At 46.8% G+C, this 24,756-nt stretch overlaps 1 protein-coding gene across 3 annotated transcripts in view; it reads left to right on the top strand.

Annotated features, from left to right (window-relative positions):
* Positions 1–24,756, top strand: part of IGSF11 (immunoglobulin superfamily member 11) — a 155,353-nt gene that overhangs the window by 114,076 nt on the left and 16,521 nt on the right. Inside the window, exon 1 of one of the 3 annotated variants that reach the window (XM_030533464.1) lies at positions 6,505–6,521. The exons of the other annotated variants lie outside the window; for them this stretch is intronic. The gene's annotated coding sequence lies outside the window, so the exon portion shown is untranslated. Of the gene's footprint in view, positions 1–6,504; positions 6,522–24,756 lie in introns of those variants that run through there. 3 annotated transcript variants of the gene reach the window in all.

Genomic DNA, 24,756 nt, shown 5'->3' with positions numbered 1-24,756 from the left:
AATGGGGAGTTCACAGCAGATAATCATATAACTGCTGTCCACCCTGTTCCCCCACTGAGCGTGGCACTGCAGAATAGACTTGTTGGGTCACTGCACTGGGTCATAGCACCATCCTGGCACAATGTCATGATGCAGCTACCTTGTGTTGTTACTAGAGAAAGGTCCACTCAAAACCCACAGCTCCTGTTGACTGCAGCTGGACTTCTGGGTGCTCAGCATCTCAGAAAACCGGGCCCTAGTGGTTTAAAGTTAGGCACCCAAAATTTGAGGAAAATGTAGTAGATGTTTTTGGAAAAATTGGGCATTAGCCTCTTGGTACTTCAGTTTCTATATCTGTACAGCAGAGATAATGGTACTGATTTAGCACACAAGAGCGTTGCCTCTTTGGATAATGAGCTACCTGGCTGTTTCAGTGGTGTATTATTAGCAGCAGATTCCATGACATCTCACTGTCTCTCCAGAGGGCCTCATGCAGATTTGGAAGAGGAGGGGGGACAGGATGGATTCCTGTGGCAACATGTAGTTGAGGCTTTTGGAGGAAAAGGACCAGTTGCCAATCTCTGCTTTGTGGGTCCTTTTGGAGAAAAATGATTGGCGTCGTAGTAGTGTCTGTCTGCCCCAGCCATGTGAGAGAAGTAGGACAATAATCATTGTGGTTCTCTTTGGGGGACGCTGCAGAGAGATTTAGAAGTAGGAAGATTGTGGCCTCTACCATCTCCAGAAAGAGGTGGTGCATTAGTGTTTCTTGGGCCGTCCTCATTCCATGCCCAGTTGGGAAGCGAACAGCATGTTGGCTGACATTGCACATTGTTGAAGATTGCCTGCCACTGCTTTGTCAATGATTTTGTCTAGGAATGGGAGGTTGGAGATGGCGAAAAGATTGGAGAGGTTTTCTGCATCAAAGGCTGGTTTTGTGTGGATCAGGCAATGATTTTCATGGAGGTGGGCACGTTTATGTCTCTGAAGAAGGTATTGATTATTCCTGTTAGCAGTGAGTACAGTTGTTCTTCATTGGCTTTCATCAGCCAGGAAAGGCATAGATCTATTTTGTAGGTGGTGATACTATGGGGCACAGGAAATCAAACACAGGGTATCCTTGGAAGTTGCATAGATGCTGGAAGACACCTGGGGAAGAGAAAAAGGAGAAATTCCCCTGAGGAACCATTTGATCCTTCCGCTCCCCTGAGCTCTGAGAAAAAAAAATGATCTCAATCTCCAGAGTGCTTACTGGCTAATAACAATATCCTGGGCTAATGAGTCATGTGGTGAGAACCGTTGGGCCTTGGGACACAGCGATGGCAGGGTGCGCAGTTACTGCCTACTTAGTACCTAAAGAATGAGAAGCCCCCTCCAGGTCCCATTGTAATATTATTCAGACAGTCCCCTGGGTGGGGAACAGGCTCCCCTGAGCCCTCATCACAGATCCCTGGGTTCAAATTTGGAGCTCACCGCTAGGCCAGGCAGGCAAGCTGAGCAGCCTCTCCAGAAGGCACACATCACAGAGCCTTTTACCCAAGCAGGAGTCTGAAGCCAGACCCAGCTCTTCGCCTTGTGGGGAGAGCGGAAGAGATGAATGAAAGAGAGAAGGGCAGAGCATGAGCAATGGAAAGGTCAGGTTCCAGGAGCCACTGTATGATCCCAGCACTAGGTGGGGCAGCAGATCTGTTACTTTGAAAGGGTCTTCATCTGGAAGCCATTAGGAATCCTAGGTTCCTTCTGCCTTTCATCTCACCGGTTTGCTGCTGTGGACATCAGGAACTCTGAAGGATCTAAGCTTCATTGAGACCTTGGTGTGTGGGTGGGAGGAGTGGGAGTGGATATCATGTACTGAAACTAACCAAGACCTTTGGTTCACTTGTGTTCGAATAATTGAGATTTGATTGTTGGTTAATGGAAATTACAATGACCTGCGGAGCTTGTAAGCTTGTGTCAGCCAAACAGATCTAAATTTGTTCTCTGATTTTTAATTTAGTTCTGTTTTTTTAAAAGCCCAGACAAACTGAATTTTTGAAATTATTATTAATGCAATGGTTAGGTTGCAAAATCAAGTGCTCAAAGCTCAAGAAATCCCAAGAGAGAATAGCTCCTTCCATAATGTTAATTTGGCCATGTGGCACACATGCAGCATTATCTTCTTCTTAAATGTTTTTCTTATTAATTTATCACAAAAAACAACACAGCAAAATCCATTGCAGCGAGCAAGCTATTACTACTGACACCCAGACAAAGAAATGCATGCGTATGTATCCATTGCTTTCTGCTTTTAATTGTTGTTTTTCTTTAAACAGATGGTATTTTGTAGTCTTGTTTTCTATATTTAAATGTACAGTTCCATGTTTCATTCTCAGCTATTGATGCATAATTATAAACAGTACAGGATGTACAGTGTGGCTGAGTTAATGCTGCAGGGGAACATTTAACCTTAAGAATCTCCTGACCCTTGATGTAACATTAAAGCTGAATTCATGTTAGTTGCCTGCAGTCACACATTAAACATATTTGCTTTTGCTTATTTAAGGCTCAGTCCAAATCCCAGTGAAGTCAACAGAAAGACACCCCCCCTCCCGACTTCATTTGGAGTTCCATTGGGTCATAAACTTTACATTGTGTTGAGGGGGGGCTAGAGTAAGGGGCACTGTGCTCTCATATTCTCCCCTTTCTCCTTAAATCAGAGAGAGAGCTCACCCTCCTCTTCCTTTCCTCAGATCCCTCCATATCTTCACTGGGTGGTGAAGTATACAGGGACCAAAGTTTCCTGCCAATCGAAGTAGCAGCATCCCCACCTGGAATCCCCTACCTGCATCTTCATTCTTTCTCCTCTAGGAAGATATGTCCCTGTGTTGGTTCTCCATCTTCTGCTTCCTCCAGTTGTCCCAACTCTGCAGGGGAAATGGGAGACCCTGCCACCAGATTCCTCTAGTGTGGTCAGAAATAATGAGAACAGAACAGTTCAAGATTGCATGTACACCTTCCACACACAGCCCCACACCCCCACCCCTCCCCACATGCATACGTCTGGCTGGCCATGCACCTGTTTGGGGACATGGACTCTTTCCAGATAGATATATTCTTTGGTCTACATTCAATACCCCATGTCATCTCCCCCACAGACAAGATGATACATTGTCAATTCACCACATGACATCAATACCCATGACAACCAGAATGGGTGAGATTGCCTTCCTACACTGGTCTGCTTTAACCACTGGTGTTCTGATCTAGTAACTTCAGGGGCCTCATCATCCCATCAAGCTAGAGGTGCTGATCCCATAACCTCTCATAGGCCTGCACCTTAGCATAAGTCCAGAAATCTAGAGGAGCTGAGTCAATAACTTCACAAAGTCCTGCATCTTGGCTTTAGCCCAGCAAGCTAGAGGGACTGACCCAATAAACCCCACAGGCATGTGCCTTGATATAAGCCCAGCATACTAAACTCCTCTGCCACTGACCTCACACAGGACGCAGTGGCGACAACAGAGGGAGTGAGCACATAAAAAAAGGTGCCACCCAACATATCAGATAACACCTCTGCCTCAATATAATGCGACTCAATATAACGCGAATTTGGATATAATGGGACAAAGCAGTGCTCCGGGGGGCTGCGCATGCACCCGGTGGGACAGCCCCTCTCATCTCTTCTGAGGGGGCTGCTCTGCAATTTGTGGCCCCTGGAAGCAGGCAGCACACAGGAGCGGGGGGCAGGAGCACAGTCTGTCTCCCTCCTGCTGGGAGACAGCTAATTGGCGAGGCAGAGAGGGGGCAGGGTTTATGCAGCACACTAGGGGAAGCCAGCAAAGCCTGCCTGCAGGAGCCCAGCTTGCTGGAGCTCAGTTCTTCCCCTTCCCTCCCTGCCACAGGATCAGCTGTCTCCCTCCTGCTGGGAGACACAGCTGATCAGTGGGGGCGGGGTATGGAGCACGCTGGGTGAAGCGGGCAGGCCAAGCTTCAGAGCAGAGTGTGGGCCCTACCCATGGCACCATGGTAACCTCACCTAAGGCGCCGCTTTTTAAAAAATATGCTGAGGGGAAGCAGCTGGTTCCCCTGCACCCCACTAGCTACGCTGCTGACAGCACGGAGCTTGACATCAGATCAGCAAATGAGCGGTGCTGAACCAGTGAGCTCACAAAGGCCTATGACTTACCAACATCACAAATGGTACATTTGCTGAGTAGATCTGCACCAAATTTTTCATTCAAAAACATCTGTTGATGACAATTGGCTTTTTTTTTATTAATCAAAAATGGTAACAGACATTTGTATTTCAGAGTTTTCCAATTTTTCTATGAAAAACTGAAAAATGTTCAGGTTTGAGGGTTTGGGTTTTTTGGAGTTTTCTCCCATTTATTTTCTTTATTTCCATTTTCCTTTTTCCATTTTGCCACCAGAAAAATGGGTGTGGGTGGGGGGAATGGAGCAGTAAATTTGGAGAAAAAGGGGAAACGATGAAAGCCAAAAACATTTTTTCATCAAAAAATTTTCACAGAAAACTTGTTTGCTTTTCTTTTCAATTCCCTTTTATTTTATTTTCTTTCCCTTTGCTCTTCCTCTCCATGTACCTGTATCCCTCATTTCCATTTTCTCGCTTTCCTTCCTTCATAGTGGTCACTTGCTCCTTTCACGGAAAGAGAAATGGCTCATCAGCCACCTGAGAACTTACCTGCAGAATGTTTTTTAGAAAACAAAGCAATTCCCCTATTTTGACCAGTTCTAGTGCTGAGCCTGACGCCCATCATGTAGACTTGTGCTCCACTCTCATTCCTGACGACTACAGCTGCTATACCGGTGACGTCATTGAGGCCTGCGCCTTGACATCTGCCAGCAAGAGGGAACTCCTAAGTGACAGAGCTCACGGAGGCCTGTGATATGTCATCAGCCCAGCAAGCAAGAGCTACTGAGCAGGGGGTAAAGCACAACTCCCCCTCCTCTTCCTCTCCTGGGCTTGTGGGAACTTCCCATCTTCCTGCCTCTTCACTGGCTGGAGAGACAAGGACAGGTCAAGAGGAAGATCTCAAGCAGGAGCAGCAGGAGGGGATGAAGTCTGGCTGGGGAGGTTAAGGGACTCCAAACCTTCTTGTCAGTAACTGGAGATAGGAGAAAGAAAATTGTCCAGGCTCGGAATCCCTTATCCACCTCCTAGAGGAAGAATTGCCCCCCTGCTGTCTTCCACTCTCTCCCAGTGGGCAGAGGGAGAAAGAGGAAGAACCTGTTGCCTCCAATTCTGTCTCCTCTCCAGGGGAAAAGGAAACTTTGCCACTGGCTTCCCCGCTCCCAACCAGACTGCAAAGGCAAACAGGACTGCCCTGGCGAGTTCCCTCTCCCTTCCAAGCATGCCGTCGTGGGGTGGATGGTGAGCTGAAACAGGCAGTTGGGAGCACAAGGGATATTCCCCTACATGGTTCCACGCTGCACACACTATTGTGTATGGTGGGCTCTGGGCCTGATTGGGGACATGGACTCATTTCAGATACATTTATTCCCTAGCCTCTATTATCATCCCCATGCCTTGTCCCCTAAAGCAATCGGAGGCAGTGCTAATTCACCGCATGACATCAACATCCATGGTGCTTTCTCTATTTACCTGTATAGTACATATTTTGTTCTCTCTTTCCTTCTTCCTTAGTGGTCACTTTCTCCCTTCACAGGGAAATAAATGCTCATCAGTCTCCTGAGGACTTACTTGCCACATCTTGTGGTCTCCATTTGCCCTTCCATGCCCCATGCAGCCCCTCTTTTTGAAAGCCTCCTTCTCCCCTCATTCTTCCTTAGCTGTTGGTTTAATGGCTCACCAGTAGTGAGTCATGTGGACTCTTGGTTAACCCATCCTTTTGGAGTGTTCACCGGCCAATCAATGCATGCACCTGCAGGCCCCGGCAATCTTGTTTCTAACCTGAGACAGCTGTGGGCTCAGATGCTGACCTTTTCCCTTGTGGTCTAGCATGCTGATGCCTGGGGCTTATGGAAAGGTTCATTATTTAATCCCTTGAACCTCAGTGCCTGCAGGCTGTGTTGTGTATATACATCCATCCGGCAGAGAGATAGACACACTTATGACCCCAGAGCATATGCTATACATCCTGCTATTTCTAACACTCATTTACACAATGGGTCATCCCGTAAGGGAGCCAGGAGGAGGTCGGATGGCTGGAAGGGGCTAAAAATGCGGTAGAGTGTGACATGGTTTGCACCATAAATTAAATTTTGAATGTTAACATTTGACACTAAAGCCGGATGCAGCTTTTGGGAAGCCCCTTGCAGAAACCTGTCACAAATCCAAGCAACTGAAAAGCAGGAGAAAAGCTGCCTTGCCACCTCCTGTGTTTTGCATTTTGAAGAATGTAAAACATGGAATCAGAGTTATGTGGCCTTGTTGGCTTCACTGAGCACTGCTCCTCTATCACCCTAGGAGGCAGGTGTGCCTGGCAGGGAACTGAGCACTGCCAGGTTGCCATTTTCTCTTCTCCACCCCTCGCTTGGATCGATACACTCCCAGCCTTAGACTCACTGCACCTTGGACAAATCAGGTAAGTGTGTCATTTCCTGAAGAATAATACTTCCTTAGCTCACACAGGTGTTGGAAGGGGCTCAGAAACTAATGGGGAAAGGAGGTGGCATATCTTTACCTTGAAAAGATAGGCTTATGTTAAAGATGGACTTTTGCATGTACATTTCTAATTGCCACTATTTTAATTCTCTTCAATTTGCACGTATAGTGGGTATTTGTAGATTTTTGCTTCCCTCTTCCTGTTTTCTCTCTGATTTGATCACACAGTGAAGCTGTTACAGCCTTCTATCTGGGGCCTCTCCTATGGGTGCCTGAGCCAGGTGAGACGTGATATCATGAACTCAGCACTATGACTTCTCCGTATGATGAAGCAGCGGAGGAGAAAAGCTGGGAAAAGAGCCAGGCTTTGATTTCACTACAAAGATCATTATTACCACCATTAGCAAATACAGCAGGAAAAGTTATGATAAACAAGGGAGATGCAAGCGGGATTTATGTGTGTGTGTTTAATCTCCTCTATTTTTTTCTCCCAGTCTGAAAGTACCTCTTAAACGAGGGACGAGTTGCATTGTTTTCTTTGAAAGTTCAATAAAATTAGGGTTATGCATTGTGCAACTGAGGCCAGACTACAGCAGAATTTAATTTTATATTCTAGGCATCACAAAGCACTTTGCAAAGCAACCAGACTACATTCTCCTCTGTACCCCAGACCCTTTGCACTTCTTTGACAGCACAAAAGGGAAAAGAAAGTCATTGGATCTCCCCAGCTGAGGACTCCATGGGAGAAGGTGTAACTTGTGTGTCTTCCTCATCCACCATCCTGACAGTGCCCAGAATAGGGGGCATGTAGAGAATGGGCCCTGCGCTAGTGTGCCATGGCTGTTCAGGTTACAGCAGCCCGGAGGTGACAGTTTTTCAGGTGAAAGTTTTGGAAAGTAATGACTGTGTGTGAATGAAAAAGGATTAGGATAGAAACTGTCTAGTGACTGCTACTGAGTCTCCTATAAAGTATCTTTATACCTTTCCCATGGAATATTTAGAAAGAACCACCCTCTTCTTCTAGTTCCTGATGGAGTCACAGTGCTGCAGTCTGGTTACAGAAACCCTCCCTGTTCTGCAGTCCCAAGGACACAGCCTATAGTAACAGCTCAGCTGACTGCGGGAGGCTCCCCACTTGTCGCTGTTCAGGGTGCTTTGGTCATAGACCCCCCCCTCTGTGCTTTTTAATGTCAGCTAAATTTCTTTCTTGCTGGGGCCAACAAATTCAACATTAGAGATGGGGCTGAGCATCAGAGTTTGGCTACAAGCTTCCCCAAGCTTTGTGGGAGATCCAGCACTTTGGTTTGGGCCTATATGTTTTCAATGTGTGTGGCCAGTGGGGCTCAAATGGGATTGTTTCCAAAAGGCATGAGCTACCATAGAGAATTCTTTCCCAGGTGTCTGGCTGGTGGGCCTTGCCCACATACTCAGGTCTAACTGATCACCATATTTGGGATTGGGAGGAATTTCCGGGTCAGACTGGCAAGAGACCCTGGGGAGTTTTCGCCTTCCTCTGCAGCATGGGGCACAGGTCACTTGCTGGTTGGAAGCAGTGTAAATGGAGAATTCTCTGTAATTTGAAATCTTTAAATCATGATTTGAGGACTTCAGTAACTCAGCCAGAGGTTAAGGGTCTATTACAGGAGTGGGTGGGTGAGGTGCTGTGGCCTGTGATGTGCTAGATGATCACAATGGTCCCTTCTGACCTTAAAGTCTATGAGTTTGTGATTCCCACTGTGTGACAGGTTGGGTCAACCAGTCATCTAGGACCATCCTCTGCCTCTCCTAGAAGCATAGGGGTTTTATTTTGTATGTGCCACTTGTTCCAATCAGGACAGCCTGTGCCTTGCTTCAGGAATTGCTCCGCATGGACTTCTGATGCTTCTGAAGGCTGCTCTGAGAGTGGGCTGGGCTCCCTTTGAAGCTGGAGAGACATGCATCTCAAAAAGGGAGGCCTAGAAACTCAGATTTCTCCAGTTCTTTGGAGGCAGTGGCATGACTTGTATTTTTGTTCCCTTTATTCGAGTTAAAGATGATGATGAGCATATGCCATCGGCCACAGAAGGAGGAAAGGGGTTGGGGGAGAGCTGAGCTTGCAGAGTGCCGCCGAGCTGAGTTTTTTATAATGCATTTCACTTGTAAATGCTCCAAACTGTAAGATTTTTTGAATTATTTTTTAATCCAAAGTTTAACATTAAAGTTTAACCTGAGTGTCTTGAATTTCAAAAGGGAATTTATCCCCAAAAGGTACAGGCGGGGGGGTTAGGTCTGCTTCAGTGAGCTTCTCACTTTTTTGTTTTTTTGACATGTGTAAAAGGGAAAGCAAAACAAAGAAAAACCTTGTATCCACAGCGTACGTGCGGGATTTTCAGGCTGTTGTTTAACCCCCGTCTGATCTGGCTCATCTATATTAATGTTCCTCTGTGTCTGCTTGGGGTCTGCAGGGGTGATTTACATCTGAAAAGCTACTCCAACTGTACGAAAAAAATATCCCTTCCCAGTGATGTAACTCCCCTGTCCTTTATTACATGGGCATAAGCAGCTCCTCAAGTGTGTCATGTAAGGGAAATTTACAATGCTCACCCAGATGTAAAAGACAAGGAAGGAACCCCTTCAGTTTAGCCTGTAGAAGATTTAATTTTATAGCTTTAGCATCTCATGTAAAAGGGAATTCTAATGTATCCAGAAAGGGAGAAGGAGAGGGCAGGTTGCCAATCCGACAGCACTGATGTCAGATTGGCACAGCACTGCACATGCATCCGATGAAGTGGGTATTCACCCACGAAAGCTCATGCTCCAAAACGTCTGTTAGTCTGTAAGGTGCCACAGGACTCTTTGCTGCTTTTACAGATCCAGGCTAACATGGCTACCCCTCTGATACTTGACACTTAAGTTTGGTTAGCCTGGGTCAACTCCCAGGAAAGGGGGGAGTAAAGAGGGAGACGTGCTATGTGTATTAGGGACAGTTTCTGGCAGCGATAATGTTCATTAAAGGCCCCTTTCCACAACTCAGGCAGACTGTAACAATGTTGCATGTTTCCCCCAAACCTCACAGAAAGGTTCCGAGTCTCTTGTGAGGGTTTGCAACTTTCCCCCGTCTGTGCTCCAGAATCCCTTCCCGTCAATGAATCCATCACAGGGATTACATGGTGTCCAGTAGGTTTTGGAGTTGAGTCATTTGGGGGAGTTTTTGTTGGTGTTATAGTGCGTAGATCTCCAGCAAAGCGAAACGTACTCAGTAAATCTGCTGGTCTTACCTTGAAAATAAATGTGTCCATTAATTGCAAACCATTACCCATAAGACATTGCACTGCTCTAGGAGGGGTGCTGAGTAGCTGGGCCATGAGACTGGCACTCGAGTGAGTGGGTTCTATTCCCCTCTCTGCTAGTGGCTCATCTGCTGTGTGATTTTAACTAAGACATACTGTCTCTGCCTCAATTTTCTCCCTCTGCAGGTTGGAACACTGATGCATACCTAATACCCACCTTAAGAAAGGGTTTTGTGATCTTCAGGGGAAACCCTATACAGGTTACATTTTTTAAAAATGGCCACTGATTTAGGATGCCCAACTTCAGCTGGGTTTTCAGGGGTGCTGAGCACCTGCAGGTCAGTTGAAGTTGCGGGTACTCAGCATTTCTGAAAACCAAGCCCAGGGGGCTTCAGGTTAGACAACCCAAAACAGACACCTCAAATCAGCTGGCTCTTTTGATAGTTATGGCCTAAGACCCTTGGAATCCAGTTCACTATTTGCCCTACAACTTGTGCTGTTATTTACACCAGTGCAAATTGGGTGTGTAGCGGGGTGGTCACCAACTCCTGCCCTGAAGGGCTTGAAATCAGCCCTGAAAGAGAGTTGCAGTGGTAAAAACAGCCCAGAGAGGGCTGCAGCTCTCAAAGCTGGGCTTATTAGGGAGCAGCCACAGCTGTAGCTGGCTTAATAAGGGCCCAACTGGCTCTATATAAGAGGCTAGGAGCCAGGAGCTAGATTCTCTCTCTGTCTTCAGAGAAAGAGGGGTCTGGCTGCTGGGAAGCTCAGGGTACCTAGAGTGAGACAGGGCTGGGGAAAGACCAGAGGGGCTGGGGAACTCCAGGCTGGCAACTCCCCAGGCTCCAACACCTTGTTCAAGGCCCAACAGAGGCACTGGGTTGCAGAGAGAGACAGCAGGTCCAGACCCAACCCTGCCTATGATGAGTGGCTGACTCTGCAGTCTGCCTCAGGGTGCAGGTGCTAGCTGGTGACTGGCAGTAGCCTACGACTGAGGTGAGCTGGGGATAAAGAGTGGGGATTCCCTGGGGAGGGGAGACCCTGAGACTGAGGGGTATACTGCCAGGGGGCAGCATCCCAAATAAAGGGGCACTGGAGTACAGGGAGGGACATGGGGGCCAGTGGTAAGGCAGATCACTGGCCTGCAGAGAATGCTCTGGAAGCTGGGTGAGCTAATTCCGGACAAAGACCAGCAGGAGGCCCCACAGGGGTGAGTCGCGCATCGCTACAGGGTATAAAACACTACTGTTGTGATCTGGAGGTGTTTTACATGCACTCTACATTCACTTTGCAGTGGTATAAACACTTACACAAAATACAGGGAATAGGGGTTCTTAATATATCATCAAGAAAGGCCCCTCTGGGCTTTTAAGTAGGGAATCTTAATCTTCCCTACTTTCTATCTTGCTGAAGGAACAGAATTGAGGAGAAACTGTCATCTAGCTGAAAGAGAACAGTGTGTAAAAGACATATATTTCTATTGCTTTTTTGTGAGTGTGTGCATGTGTATTCTAGTTGGAGCACTAGCAACGTCCACAATTACATTTACCTAAATGTTTCCATTCTATTCTAAGCTCCAGTTTTGAGTCTCTCACAACCAGAGAAGGTCAGAAATGCCAATTCCTGTTCCACTGGAAATTTTAGCATTTAAAAAAAAAGTTTCATTCCAAATTGGTACAAAAAAGTAAAATATTGAAATTTCCCAAAGAACACAAATTCTGAAAAAAATTATGTTCAGAACCATCAGCACATTTTGTTTCAATAATGTAAACATATGTTTTGATAACTTCAAAATATAATACCACATAAAATATTAAATATAATTGCATAATATATTAACAATATTTGTTTTAAAGTCTAAAATAAATTACTCAAACCAATGAAGTCCGAGCTGAATGGTTTTATCTTCTCAAAACAAGATGTCTTGACATTTTGATGTTCATTAATTATGATAAAGATTCATTTTGACTTTTCCTATAAAAAATTTCATCAGAATGAACGTGTTCCTACAAAACATTTTGATTTCAATGGAAAAATGTTTTGTCGAAATTTTTTCAACCAGCCCTACTCAGAATCTCCTGAAACATCACATTACTGAATTGATATGCTCCAGGCCTAGTCTGTCTGATGGGGACTTTTTTTAATTTTTATTTATTTATTTATTTATTTATTTACAGTTTTGTGGGAAGGTTTTAAAATTTCAGTGAAAGTAGTTGAGTGCACTTTTGGATTCTTTTGGACAGTGTTAGATCCAAATGACCTGGCAATACAAAGAGGAATCATATAATATATTTACATTGCTTACTGCAAAGTCATGCCTTTGAGTATCCTGGTGAGAACTGGGTTTGGTTTGGTTGCATTAGGAGCCTTTGTGCAATCACAAAGAGCAGTTTTCAATCATTTTTAACAGCATTAGCAGTTTTTCAGCAAAAAGACGGAAGGCTGTGCCATGTACACATGTGCTGCTCATGTAGGGCTCCATCCTGACCATTCAAATCAACGGGAGTTTTGTAACTGAAATGTATGGGAGCAGAGTCAGACTCTTACACTCCAGCTGAGCAAGCTAAAGAACATAGTTTAACTTTTCACATGTTACCTTCAGGACCAACTCTAGGCACCAGCAAAGCAAGCATGTGCTTGGGTTGGCACTGTTCCAGGGGCGGCATTCTGGCCATTTTTTTTGTGCTTGGGTAGTTGCGCTCTCGGAGCTTAGGGCAGCAAAAACCCTAGAGCCGGCTCTGTTTGCCTTCAATGCGACTACTCGCAGCACAGAAAGTTAGCCATGTGCTTAAGTACCTGGCAGCACGAGGTCCTGTGTAGGCAACAAGAACATCTTGTAAGGTGCTGATTAGGTGAAGCAGGACTCCTTTCTAAATTGCTGTGCAATAAGATGCTTCCATTGCTGTGGGAGCTGGATGAGCAAGCATTTCAAACAGGTGATTGAGAGCCTACAGGGAATGGAAGATGGGATGGATTGGTAAGGAAAACCACCTCTTGGAGATCAGAAAGTGTAGGGATAAAGTGAGAACTGCCAAAAGCCAAGCAGAGTTGGACCTTGCAAAGGTTCTGTAGCCATACAAATAAAAAGAAAACAAGGATAGAAGCAGGACCATTAAGCACTGAGGATGGGGTGGCAATTAAAGATAATGGAAGCCTGGCCCAACACCTAAACAAATACTTTGCCTCAGTTTTAAATGAGGCTAATGAAGAGCTTAGAGGTAGTGGCAGGGTGGCTAATGCCAGTGAGGCTATGGAGGTAGACACTGAAGCCCAATAGCAAGGATTTTTAAGGAATCTGTAAACTTGTGGGGGTCATACCCCATGACTGGAGAATTGCTAATATAGTTCTTATTTTTAAGAAAGGGGGAAAGAAATGATCCAGGAAACTACAGGCCTGTTAGTTTGACTTGAATTGTATGCAAGGTCTTGGAACAAATTTTGAAAGAGAAAGTAGTTAAGGACATAGAGGTACATGGTAATTGGGATAAAATACAACATGATTTTACAAAAGGTAGATTGTACCAGACCAACCTGATCGCCGCCTTTGAGAAGATAACTGGATTTTTTAAACAAAGAGAAATGCAGTAAATCTACTATACCTGGATTTCAGAAAGGCATTTGATAGTTCCACTTGGGAAATTGTTAAATTGGAGAGGATGGGCTTTAATATGAGAATTGAAAGGTGGATAAAGAACTGGCTAAAGGGGAGATTACAACGGGTGGCACTGAAAAGTGAACCGTCAGGCTGAAGGGAGGTTGCCAGTGAAATTCCTCAGGTATCGGACTTGAGACCAATCTTATTTAACATTTGCATTACTGACCTTGACACAAATAGTGGGATTGTGCTAATAAAGTTTGTGGATGACACAAAGTTGGGAGGCATTGCCAGGAATATCATAAAAGAGGATCTGGATGACCTTGTAAACTGAAGTAATAGAAATGGAATGAAATTTAATAGTGCGAAGTGCAAGGTTATGCATTTAGGGACTAATAAGATTTTTTGCTATAAACTGGGGATGTCAGCTGGAAGTTAGAGAGGAGGCAAAAGACCTGGGTTTATTGGTTGATCACAGGATCACTATTAGCCACCAATATGATGTGGCCATGAAAAAGGCTAATGCAATCCTAGATACATCAGGCAAGGTATTTCTAGTAGAGACAGGGAAGTGTTAGTACTATTATACAAGGCACTGGTGAGATCTCATCTGAAATACTGTGGGTAATTCTGGTCTCCCATCTTTAAGAAAGATGAATTAAAGCTGGAACAGGTGCAGAGAAGGGCTACTAGGATGATCAGAGGAATGGAAAACCTGCTTATGAGAGGAGACTCAAAGAGCTTGGCTTGTTTAGCCTAACCAAACAAAGGCTGAGGGAAGATATGATTGCTCTCTATAAATACATCAGAGCAGAGGTGAAAGTAAGCCGGTACGGTACGATATGGCACACCGGCAAGAGCCAGTATGCCGTGCCGGACCGCACCGGCTTCTGTGGTGTGGATTTAAAGGGCTCTGGGCTCCCTGCCACAGCGGGCAGCCCAGAGCCCTTTGAATCCCGCCCATGTCTCGGATGGCCGGGCTGGGGCCGGATTTAAAGGGCTCTTGGCTGCAGCGGCTGCGGGCAGCCCAGAGCCCTTTAAATTCCACCGGTGGCTGCAGCAGCTGGAGCTGAGGGGGGATTTAAAGGGCCCGGAGCTCCGTGGTGGCTGAAGCCCCAGGCTCTTTAATTTGCCCCAAGCCCCAGGGGCTCCCAGCCACCTCTGCAGCTGGGATCCCCAGGTTGATTTAAAGACCCTGGGGCTCCCAGCCACAGCCATGCCCCAGGGCCTTTAAATCTTGGGAGGCACCACCTCTTCTGGTTAAGGCCACGCCTCTTCTGGATGAGGCCATGCCCCTCTCAGGACTCCAGCAGTATTAGTAAGTCCTGTAAGTTACTTTCACCCCTGCATCAGAGGGATAAATACCTGGAAGGGAGAGGAGTTATTTGAGTTAAGCACCAATGATGACAGAAGAACAAATGCATATAAACTGGCCATCAACAAGTTTAGGTTTGAAATTAGAGGAAGGTTTCTAACCATTCAAGAAGTGAAGTTATGGAGCAGCCTACCAAGGGGAGCAGTGGGGGCAAAAAACCTAACTGGCTTCAAGGCTGAGCTTGATCCATTTGTGGAGGGGCTGGTATAACAAGACTGCCTACACTTGCATGTTGCTGGTCTTTGACTGCTAGCAGCAAATATCCCCAGTGACTGGTGATGGGACACCAGATGAGGAGGGCTCTGAGTTACTACAGATAATTCTTTCCTAGGTGTCTGGCTGGTGGATCCTGCCCACATATTTAAGTGATCAGGGGGAGGGATAGCTCAGTGGTTTGAGCATTGGCCTGTTAAACCTAGGCTTGTGAGCTCAGTCCTTGAGAGGGCCACTTAGGGATCTGGGGCAAAATCAGTACTTGGTCCTGCTAGTGAAGGAAGGGGGCTGGCCTCAATGACCTTTCAGTTGTATGAAATAGGGATATCTCCCTATATTGTATTATTATTGCTATATTTGGGGTTGGGAAGAAAGTTTCCTCCATGTCAGATTGGCAGAGACCCTGGGGGAAGTGGGGAGTTCACCTTGCTCTGCAGCATGGGACATGGGTCACTTGTGGGTTTAAACTAGTGTAAATGGTGGATTATCTGTAACTTGAAGTCTTTAAACCATGATTTGAGGACTTCCACCTCAGCCAGAGGTTATGGGTATGTTACAGGAGTGGGTGGGTGAGGTTCTGTGGTTTGCAATGTGATGATCACAATGATCCTTTTGATCTTACAGTCTGAGCTCAGGAACTTTGCAGAAGAGCAAGACAAGGTATTTCCTGTCCCACAGGGTCCCAGAATGCTACAGGAAAAGGGAGTTTCAAATAGAAGCCATTGAACTGGGGAAAAGAGTGAGAGGAGGGAGAGAGCTTGGCATTTTTATTATCATCATCATTATTAGTTGGAGGCTGAGGGAGGCCTGGAGAGTCTGCTAAGGTGTGTATTAAGGGCCTGATCCAACTGCTATTGAAATAAATGGAAAGATCCCCACTAACTTTGAAGGGAGTTGGCCCAGCCCCCTAACTTTGAAGGAGATCCTTTAGAATGGTGCATTACAAGCAGCACAATCCTTGTGGCGGTGAGAACACTAGACCTGTAGGCCACGGAGTCATGGCTTATATGGGTAATGGGCCTGGTGGCACGGCTCCTGTGGCGAGTGCCAGACCCCCAGGTTGACATAGCACAGCCCCTGGGTGGGGGGGAGGAGGCGCCAGACCCCTAGGATGGAGTGGCATGGCTCCTGTGTAGGGGGGTATCAGCGTCTAAGTTATCAAGTAAAACTTAACTGTAAAAGTCTGAAAGCATGAGGGTATTTCCTTTTTTGGCATTATAAAGGGGATCCAAATCCTCCTCCTAGCAGGACTGTGGTTCCAACTGTAACTCTGGAAAGGCCACCACCTCACCTCATTAAAACAGCTGCAGCTGTAGAACTGAGACCTGCCCCTGGCCCTGTAGGTCCAGAAACACTGGCCTCCATCTACTGCTTGAGCTAAAGCCAGCTGTCTCTGGGGAACCTCCCTACTCCAAAGAGTTTGTTTTCCACGACACCGTCTTTTTTCCCGTCGTAGTAGACACCTTCAGGCCACTCAGCATCATCTCCCTGGACTGTAAACTGACAAACCCGTAAGTCTCTGGAATAGAAAGGCTTGAGAGAATTAACATGGTACACTCTGGGCTTTAGTGAGGAATTGGGAAATGCTATGAGGTAGTTCACAGTTCCTAGGCGCTCTTGGACTGTGAACGGCCCTTCCCATGATGCTTCCATCTTATGGGCCTGTTGCGCCTTCAAGACCATAACCTGGTCTCCTACCTTGAAGGAACGTTCTCTGGTATGTTTGTCATACCAGGCCTTTTGCTCTTCCTGAGCATCCCTTAGGTTCTCTTTAGCAAGGGCTAAAGAGTGTCGGAGGGTGCTTTGTAGGTTGCTTACAAAGTCCAGAATGTTAGTCCCTGGAGAAGGCGTAAACCCTTCCCATTGCTGCTTCACCAACTGTAATGGCCCCTTAACCTCGTGACCATACATAAGTTCAAACGGTGAAAACCCAAAACTGGGATGTGGTACAGCCCTGTAGGCAAACAGCAACTGCTGCAACACTAGGTCCCAATTATTGGAGTGTTCGTTGACAAATTTACGTATCATGGCCGCCAAAGTTCCATTAAACCTTTCCACCAGGCCATTGGTTTGATGGTGGTACGGGGTGGCAACCAAGTGGTTCACCCCATGAGTTTGCCACAGTTTTTGCATGGTCCCTGCCAGGAAATTAGATCCTGAATCTGTAAGGATGTCGGAGGGCCAGCCTACCCTGGCAACAATGTCTGTTAGGGCCAGGCACACAGTGTTAGCCCTGGTGTTGCCTAGAGCTACAGCTTCCGGCCATCGGGTAGCAAAGTCCATGAAAGTCAATACGTACTGCTTTCCTCTGGGTGTCTTTTTTGGGAAAGGACCCAGAATAACCACAGCTACTTGCTGAAATGGGACCTCAATTATGAGGAGTGGCTGGAGAGGGGCCTTGACCTGGTCTTGGGGTTTTCCCACTCTTTGGCATACCTCACAAGACCGGACATACTTGGCAACATCCTTGCCCATCCCCTCCCAGTGGAAGGACTTCCCCCACTGGTCCTTGGTTCAGTCCACCCCAGCATGGCCACTGGGATGATCATGGGCTAAGCTTAAGAGCTTCCCCCGGTACTTAGTTGGAACCACCAACTGTTTTTGCGGCTGCCATTCTTCCCGGTGTCCACCAGAAAGAATCTCCTTGTATAAAAGTCCTTGGTCTATAACAAACCGGGATCGATTAGAAGAGCTGAGAGGCGGTGGGGTGCTCCGTGCCGCCGCCCACGCTTTCTGAAGGCTGTCATCTGCTTCCTGCTCAGTCTGGAACTGTTCCCTTGAGGCTGGGCTCACAAGTTCTTCCTCAGACTGTGGACTTGGGCTTGGTCCCTCTGGAAGCGATGTAGGTGATGGGGTTGTTTCCATTGCTGGTGAACCGCTCTCCGCTGGTGCACCTGAGGGTATTTCAGGCTCTGGCTGAGCCTTTTGGGTATGGCTGTCCGTTGCTTCTGCCAGTTCTGGCTTGCTGGCGCCCTCTGGTGTTGAGTTTGAAGATGTGGTTGCAATTGCTGGTGCTGGTTGCTGTTCCAGTTCCAGGCCTGGGACTGGAGGTGCTGTGGCTGTTTCAGTGGTTGGCATGGAATCCGGGTCCACTACCTCTGTCTGGGTCTCTGGTAACACAGACAGGGCATCTGTGGACGGCTCAGGAACAGGAATGGGTCTGGAAGCTTGCCTGGTTTGGCTACGTGTAACCATTCCCACTCTCTTGGCCCGCTTCACCTGGTTGGCCAAGTCTTCCCCCAGTAGCATGGGGACAGGATAATTGTCATAGACTGAAAAAGTCCACCTTCCTGACCAGCCTTTGTACTGGACAGGCAGTTCAGCTGTAGGCAAGTCTACAGCTTGTGACATGAAGGGGTAAATTGTCACTTGGGCCTTTGGGTTGATGAATTTGGGGTCTACGAAGGATTGGTGGATAACTGACACTTGTGCCCCCGTGTCTCTCCACGCAGTAACCTTCTTTCCGCCCACTCTCAAATTTTCCCTTCGCTCCAAGGGTATTTGAGCGTCATCTGGGCCTGGGGATCTTTGGTGTGATGGTAGTGTAATGAACTGCACTCAGTTGGTGGTCTTTGGGCAGTTGGCCTTGATATGTCCCAGTTCATTACATTTAAAACATCTTCCATCTGATGGGTCACTGGGTCGAGGTGAGTTACTGGAAACTGGTGAGGTGGAAGAATAGGGCGTCTGTGGCTTTACTTGGGTTGTATGTGGGGTGTTTGGCTGTCCTCGGTTGTAGGGTTTATGGTCGGTGTGCCCTCTGGGGTAATCGTTCACCTTGACAGTAGCTTTCTTGCTTTCTGCCTCTTCCATCCATCTGGCTCCAATCTCCCCTGCCTTGGTGAGATTTTTGGGTTTTCCATCTTGTATGTACCATGTTATGTCCTCAGGAACACCATCCAAGAACTGCTCCATTTGTATGAGGAGGTGCAGTTCTTCCAAGGATTTAACATTGTGTCCTGATATCCAGGCCTCATAATTTTTCCCAACGTAGTAGGCGTGTTTGGGAAATGACACATCTGGTTTCCACTTTTGGGTTCTGAAACGCCGACAGGCATGATCCGGGGTTATCCCCATTATGTATCTGGCCTTGGTTTGAAAAAGTTTATAGTCGTTCATGTTCTCCTTAGGCATTTCAGCCGCCACCTCTGCTAAAGGTCCACTGAGCTGTGGCCTCAATTCTACCATGTACTGGTCTTCAGAGATGCTGTACCCAAGACAGGCTCTTTCAAAATTTTCCAAGAAGGCCTCAGTGTCATCACCTGCCTTGTAGGTGGGAAATTTCCTGTGATGTGGAACCATAATTGGCGAAGGGTTGTTAGGATTGGCTGGGTTTTGTTGTTTAGCCTTTTCTAATTCCAGTTCATGTTTTCTCTGTTTTTCCCTCTCTTCACTTTCTTTTTGTTGTTTTTCCATTTTTTTTGTTGTTTTTCCATGTCTTGGCGGTGGGCTGCCTCTTCTTCTTCTTGTTTCCTTCGATGGGCCACCTCTTCTTCTTCTTGTTTCCTTCGGTGGGCCACCTCTTCTTCTTCTAGTTTTCTTTTGTGGGCTGCCTCTTTGGCTGCTTGTTCTCTTTTGTAGGCTGCCAGTTTGATGCTTTCTTCCCTTTCTTTCAGCTCCACCTCTTTTTCTCTTTTTTCCCCTTTCGCCTGTGTTCAGCTTCTTTGATTTGTTCTTCTGCCCCCCTTTTTTCCTTGGAAGTCATGGTTCCTGTTTTCTTGTGTTGGGGTGCCCTCTGGTGTTTATTGTCTGAACTGCAGGCTCTGTTGCCTCCTGGGGTCTGCCTAGCAACAGTGCCTTTTTCCCTTTCTTCCTCTAGCTAATCTTTTCAATGTAAAGTAAACCAGAAAAACCTCTTTATTTGCATGTGTATTGTGCTGGTAATGACTCTCAGTGGGAGTGCTATTGTCACAAAAGACCCTTAATAGCTCCTTAATGGTTCCTTGCTTAATATGCAAGCCAGAAACTGCAAGAGAGAGCAGAGAAAGAAAAAAAATCTCTCTGGTTCCCTTTAAAACCAAACTGTTTCTCTCTGCTTAAAAGCCCCTAGCAGAGAAAAGAAAAATATAATATTCCTACTGGGTTCTGGATTCTATCTTTCCCACAAACGCTGCCACTCATGTCATAACCTATTCCCAGATTTGGACCTTAGTGTCCAAAATATGGGGGTTAGCATGAAAACCTCCAAGCTTAGTTACCAGCTTGGACCTGGTAAAGCTGCCACCACCCAAAAAATTAGAGTGTTTTGGGGCACTCTGGTCCCCCCAAAAACCTTCCCTGGGGACCCCAAGACCCAAATCCCTTGAGTCTCACAACAAAGGGAAATAAACCATTTCCCTTCCCCCCTCCAGGTGTTTCCTCTCTGGGTTCCTGGAGAGATACACAGAAGCAAGCTCCATGAATCTAAACAGAGGGATTCCACCCTCCCTATTTCCAGTCCTGGAAAACAGAAGTACGGAGAGCTAATCTCTCTTCCCCCCTCACCCAGAGGGAATGCAAAGTCAGGCTAGTAAATCTAACACACACAGATTTCCCCCTGACTTCTTCCTCCAACCAATTCCCTGGTGAGCACAGACTCAATTCCCTGAAGTTCCCCACTAAAGAAAAACTCCAACAGGTCTTAAAAAGAAAGAAAAAATACATAAAAATGGTCTCTCTGTATTAAGTTGACAAATACAGGGTCAATTGCTTAAAAGAATATTGAATAAACAGCCTTATACAAAAAGAATACAATTCAAAGCATTCCAGCAACTACACACATGTAAATACAGAAGAAATCAGTATAAACCTTACTACCTTACTATATTTGTACTTACAACTTGGAAACAGAAGATTAGAAAGCAAGAGACAGAAATCCTCTCATAGCCGAGAGAGAGACAGGCACAAGACAAAGAACTCAGACACAAACTTCCCTCCACCCAGATTTGAAAAAGTCTTGTTTCCTGATTGGTCCTCTGGTCAGGTATTTCAGGTTACTTCTTTCCCAGTGAAAGAGACATTAACCCTTAGCTATCAGTTTATGACACAGCGTCTTAGTTACCAAGTAAAACTTAACCGTAAAAGTCTGAAAGCATGAGGGTATTTCCTTTTTTGGCATTATAAAGGGGATCCAAATCCTCCTTCTAGCAGGACTATGGTTCCCACTGTAACTCTGGAAAGGCCACCACCTCACCTCATTAAAACAGCTGCAGCTGTAGAACTGAGACCGGCCCCTGGCCCTGCAGGTCCAGAAACACTGGCCTCCATCTACTGCTTGAGCTAAAGGCAGCTGTCTCTGGGGAACCTCCCTACTCCAAAGAGTTTGTTTTCTCAAACCAAGCCTTCCGTTAATGTTAACTGTCATATTGTCTATGCACAGATCTGCACCCCACTGCATGCAGTCTGTGGGCCTGTGTGTGAGAGAACACAGCGCCATTGGGACGGGCAAATGTTGTGTGTTTCAATTGGCTTGCTGCCTCATTATTTCTGCAACATGCATCTGCATCAGCGCAAACACAGCCTGGGCTTTGCTGCCAGGTCTGTCAGATTGTCCCTGGCACAGAGCAGCACCACCTGAGGCCTGCTGCAGATCCCCTTGGGGGCCACCTTGGTGTCTAGGGGCTGGATTATTTTGAGATTTGGAAAAGTGGGGGCATCTCTCTTTTACATATGTCTGGGGGAGTGTGTGTGCGCATCATACACAACTTGTGTTTAATCAGGGCTGGCTTGTTCCAGGTAGTGTGTTGCCGTCTCTGCTACCGACAGGAAAAAAGTGACCCTCCCCTTCCCACCCCCTTGGATTCTTGGCAGGGCGAGGGAGAGATCTCTTTGCTTTGGGTACGAATAATTCAGTCCTAGGTCCTGAGCATTTGTGTTCAAGGTGAACTAAAGATTCTTTGCAACAGGCTAGTTTAAAAGGCAGTGACACCCTGCTCCGGTCTGTGTGAGTCCCCAGAAGGTGCAGGAGATGAATGCATTTTTATTCTGGGAGCAGCAGGGGGACTTCCCTGAAGCTATGTCTGGTCCCAGGGTCGCTGTTTCTGCAGGCTTTTCGGGACCTCTGCAGCATTAAAGATTCCAGCAATGAGAGGCGAGGATCCAATCTCCGCCTTTCAGAAAGGTGTGTCAGTGTTGGGGATGGGAGTGTGGTTGGAGCAATGCATTCAAACTCTGTGGTGCCCAATCTTTGGTGCATTTTCTAGGAGTGTTAAAAATGGCTTATGATCCAGTTCCCCCCTCCCCCCTGCTATCCTACCCATCTGCCCCAGTGTGCCTTGCCCCAATATGCATAATACCCTGGGCCATATGCTCCAACATGTCCAGCCATTTATTCTATTCCCCCACCCCCACAGCTGTGCACTGCTCCTCCCCCAGTACTCGTTCCTTGTGCCTGCTGGCCCCTTTCCTTCCCACCCTGATATATTATTGATCAGGTTTGAGCTTTGCATTCTTTTCCCTTATTAAGCAGTTTATCATCATGTCGCCTTTTCAGGGGAGGAGGAAGAATTTTATTCTTTTGACCATAAATCATTTACAAGGCTGCTGGGCCATTAATGTATTTTTTATGGCTTGGAAAACAGCAAATAGAAACAAGCGCCGTGGCAGAGCCTCACTGACCTGTTTCAATTCCTCGTTCCTAACTCCGACCCCTCTTCCCTGATCCCGGGAGCGGATGTGTTCTACTGCGGAGATACTGGTGGATTTCTCCCCCCCCCGAAGGGGCTGCTCTGCTGTGTCAGCAATGGCACACACTGCTGACTGCACTTGGCACCAATCCATAGAGTGGTGCATCTCTGCTGACTCGGCTTTGTCCAGAGAATTTTAACAGGGAAATTGGGGGGAAAACAAAGTGGCAGCGTCTCTACCTTCAGATCCAAACGGAGCATGAATTAGGCTCCTGTTCTGTGTAAGAATGTCCTGCATTCCTACACAGGTCTCGTGTAGGAGAATCTCAGGATACTTGATGCACTGTGGCCTGGACTGTATCTGCAAAGGGGCAAGGCTAGCTATGTGAGATGAGGTCTACCTGTGAATGGAGATGCTCACAGGGATGATGTCTATCCAAAGAAGGGTTTCCCAAACTTTTGAGAACTGATCCCCCTTTCAGAAAAATGAAACCAATTACACTGCTGCTGCTCCCCACCATGTGTTGTTAGGTCTCCACATCTTAACATATACACCTTCCATTCTGCTGCACCCGCAGGCTAGTCCTTCATGCCCCTCTCCACTTTAGGAAACACTGATATACATCTTTCTAATGACATTTCCCCTCCTCTCTGACATGCTGTGAAAAGCAGTGAAATAGTTAACAATAGTGGCCTTTAGCACCTGAGTCAGCACCAACTGAAATGAACGGGGGCTGTTCCCACTTCAGAGCTACTGTTTCAGGCTCTCTGCAAACTCAGGCAGACATCTCTGCATCGGTTACACTCCTTTCACATTTTCAAGGTTTCCTTCATCACCATAATGTCATTGTTTAAAATGAAAGCTGAAGCTGTAGAGCAATTGAGAGGTCTGTCTGTGGATCCAGCTAGTTCTTTGGTTCCCCCCTCCCCAGTGGTGCTCCCCACACGTCTTTGGGCACTTGGGAGGAGATAAAGACATGTAGACTGCTCTGCAACTCCCATCCATGAGAGCAGCTATCTTGGCTCCCTATAGCCATATTCCTACCCCACCCAGACACCCCTCTAGGCCAGTCACCCACTTGTCGTGCCTTTGCACACCAGAGTGTTGGGAGTCAGATTGTCATTGCCTCTTATTTTGGTGCACTACTGGGAATGGGGAAAGGTGTCCCCAACTGAAGCAAAACTCGTATGTCCTGCAGCTCCTCTGTAGAGGCAGATCACATTTAGATACAAAGAAAAGGTATGGTCTGAGGTGGAGTGTAGCTTTTGCCACACGTTACAACATTAAGGGCAGTGTATGAAGGCAATTGAAACTTCAGGGGAGAGCTAGGTAGGCAGCTGGTATTTTTCCCAAGCTGAGCTTTGGGTCACAAGGATGACACCCTTATGCATGAAATGCAATGGGGTCATCTACAGATACATGTAGAAAGGCCTTGGCTTGACTTGTGATTCAGGGGACTTTGCCTCCAGCAATGGTGCCCCCCTCTCACCATACTGGGGCAGTTGTTCAGCACTAGCCCAGGAGGGAAGCGCGCCCCCTCCTGAACCACCAGCAGTACTTCCTGCAACAGCTAGACATTTCCTGGGAGCGAGGCCTCCCATCCAAGTGCCAGTCATGTCCTCTTCACAGAGCCAAGGGGATCACTTACTGAGGTACTATGGCTGCCTTGTGTGCCTCTTTTTCCCTGACACTATTTCACCCTGTGAGGGGAGGAGAGGGGATGAAATAGTGACCTCGAAGGTTGACACATTGGGATCACGGGCCTTGTTATCTTCCCAGTCGGCAGAATAAGCAAACTATTGAGCACTTGAACGGGTTCCTGATCCCACAGGGGGTCCCTATGCCCTTGCTCAGCAAACACGATAAAGAACCCCCCCAACCCATCAGTACAGTTGCTACCAAATTTCTCTGCAGCCAGATGCAAGTGCTGGGAATTCAAGGACTGTCAGACCAGAACAGAGCAGTCTCTGATATCGGCCAATGCAGCGTGTATCAGAGGGAAGCGTTAAACCTCCCATAATGTACCTAATTGTGCAACACTATACCACAGAGAGGGGATTAACGTATGCCCCAGAGCATGGAGATTGATTAGTTTTATCCTAGCTAATGTCATTGTAGCTGCTATTTTTATTCCTGTCAATGTCCCTTCCTATTTTTGTAA

Source organism: Gopherus evgoodei, chromosome 1 (genome assembly GCF_007399415.2).
Source record: "Gopherus evgoodei ecotype Sinaloan lineage chromosome 1, rGopEvg1_v1.p, whole genome shotgun sequence".
Taxonomy (NCBI): Eukaryota; Metazoa; Chordata; order Testudines; family Testudinidae; genus Gopherus; species Gopherus evgoodei.
The sequence above is the reverse complement of the archived record's forward strand: the minus strand, read 5'-3'. Positions and strand labels throughout refer to the sequence as shown.